Source organism: Montipora foliosa, chromosome 6 (genome assembly GCF_036669935.1).
Source record: "Montipora foliosa isolate CH-2021 chromosome 6, ASM3666993v2, whole genome shotgun sequence".
NCBI lineage: Eukaryota > Metazoa > Cnidaria > Anthozoa > Scleractinia > Acroporidae > Montipora > Montipora foliosa.
In genome coordinates, this window is record NC_090874.1 from 21,722,425 (window position 1) to 21,724,924 (window position 2,500).

A 2,500-nucleotide genomic window follows, 5' to 3' on the forward strand; every position below is an offset into this window, starting at 1 on the left:
AGAAAACGAAATTTCCTGACAAGGTTTCCTCGCCCGGGTGAGTGAGGCAGAAAGCGGTTTCACATCGACAGCATAGTTTCGTGACTTCGAAACCACGTCAAACTGAATCTGCTGAATCGACGCGGATTGGAAGTGCTTACATGGAACCGCTTTCGCCAGGAAGTGGTGATGGTATAAGCGAGCGCTGCACTACGTGATAAATTCACTATTTTGAATTCAACAATGCAAATTTCGCGCCAAAATAGTAACTGTATTCTAATCGATGCACTCTCGTTGTTTACACGACAGACGAAACCGCATCGTTTTGAAAACGCGTTCGTGTAAACGCTGCCTGAGTGTTGTCGGAAACAGAACACTTGGCTAAATGGCCGGAAGAGATTTTCAGAGATAAGTGACTTCTGTCGTCAATGAAAGTAAAGAAATCACGTGCGTGCGAGGGAAAATTGAGAGCAAATTAAAGGCTGGTTTTTACAAGCGACGGAGTCGGAGTCGTAACAGCGCTTATGACCTAGTGAAAATCAAAGATCGCAGTCGTAAGCGGAGTCAAAATGCCGACGGAATCGGAGTCGGAAGAACCAGAACGTTCCCATTTTCTTCCGACTCCGTCACTTTTGATCCAGTGAAAACTAGATTGTCGGAGTCGAAAGCAGAAGCCCAAGAACCAACCAATGGCAATGCTTGGAATCGAACATTATGATTGGTTTTCTCTTCCGCTTCCTACTCCGTTTTCAGTTTTCACTGGATCGTAAGCGACGAGGTCATAAGCGGAATCGGTATTCTGCTTCCGACTCCGACGAATTGATTTTCACCAGATCGTATCGCCCTGCGCTCCTGATTAGGACTCCGACTCCCACTCTAGTGAAAACCAGCCTTAAAAAAACCTAGTCGCCCCCTTCACATTGCGGGCCTACAACTCTTCAGTCGTCATTTTCGGTGCAACCGAAAACTGGGGGATTCTGTAACTGTTAAAGTAATGTTTCCATCGGACATCAAATGGGCCATATAATTCTGTTTTCCATGGAAAACTAAGCTATGTTTATTAGAATTTCATTTTCAATGATTATTTATGTATGACTTGCTCTTCGCAACATGTTATTGAGTGGAAATGGAAATCTTTGTTGAACCATCTTCTCTTGGAGTGGCAGCGGGGAGTACAGCAAACACCCGCATATAAGAACACTAATTTCTACAATGAAAGAGTGGGATTTTCACGGAATTTTCTTCTTGTTTTTCTTCTATACAAAAACTTGTTTTTAGCTGTTTGGATGGAGTTTGAAACGCAGTCGAAGGTATTTACTAGTGTATGAAACACAATCCTGTTTTTCATCGGTCAACAACTCACATTATCATGACTGCAGAAGAAATTCATATGAAAAGGTCGCTGCAGAGTGTTGGTCCGGCCGGAGTCAAACTCACGACCTCCCGCATCGCAGCCCGATGCTCAACCAACTGAGCCACCGTTGTGCTTTGACTTGTTTTTTTTTTGTCCCTAGAAAGGGAACTCTGATAATTGTAAACAAAAATGACAAGTCCTCCGATTAACAGAATGAAATTTCCTGACAAGGTTTCCTCGCCCGTGTGAGTGAGGCAGAAAGCGGTTTCACATCGACAGCATAGTTTCATGACTTCGAAACCACGTCAAACTGAATCGATGCGGTTTGGAAGTGTTTACATGGTACCGCTTTCGCCAGGAAGTGGTGATGGTATAAGCGAGCGCTGCACTACGCGATAAATTCACTATTTTGAATTCAACAATGCAAATTTCGCGCAAAAATATTCTTTTGAATTTTACGCTTAAGAACGAGGCCTCAAGGGCTAATTTGGGTAAAAACAAATGAATATTTAAATCGAGGCCATTTTGGAAAAAGGAATACGGAGAATAGCACCTCTACCCCTCCCCGGTTAGAAATCTCTACTTACGTTTGATGCTCTTTTCGCTCTTCAAAATAAACTCGTAGGGGAAATGGACAACGTGCGTTCCATCGACAAACTTAAGGTAAATTCTGAGCCAGAAGCGATTATATTCCGTGCCCTTGTTCTTCTTCAGTTTGTAAACCTCTTTATTGTTGGATGTCTTATATAAGGAATCGAGATCAGGTTTCACAAGGTAGGTTGGTGGCTCTAACGCTGGATTTACGCCTGAAGAAACAAATAAACGTCCCATCAGATATCGTTCGTTTTGGTCTGGTACACAGGATTAGGGGACACATTGTCATTGTCAATCCTATTGTTGACCTGATTTGTTCGTTGCGCCAGATCTTGATTTTGGGATCCCCCAAAAATGCTTGAGACCCCAATTTGGCCACATATGTGGGTCCCAAGACCCAGAATGAAAACTCCTAGGGCCACCCCTGCCAATCTCATTCCCAGAGTCTTTGTTCCCCTTGACCAGCGGGTTGGGAAACGAGCAACTCTGGGATAATCCGTTTGGATAAACTGTTTCATTGGTTGAAAGTCTAAGCGTGAGCAATCTATTTTGGCCCCAAGGTGACTCCGGTGA

The 2,500-nt window shown here is 43.7% G+C and overlaps 1 protein-coding gene across 2 annotated transcripts in view; it reads right to left on the minus strand.

Moving 5' to 3' along the window:
* The window catches only part of LOC138006965 (NLR family CARD domain-containing protein 3-like), a 336,786-nt gene that overhangs the window by 109,583 nt on the left and 224,703 nt on the right, over positions 1-2,500 (minus strand). The gene's annotated exons all lie outside the window — the stretch shown is intronic.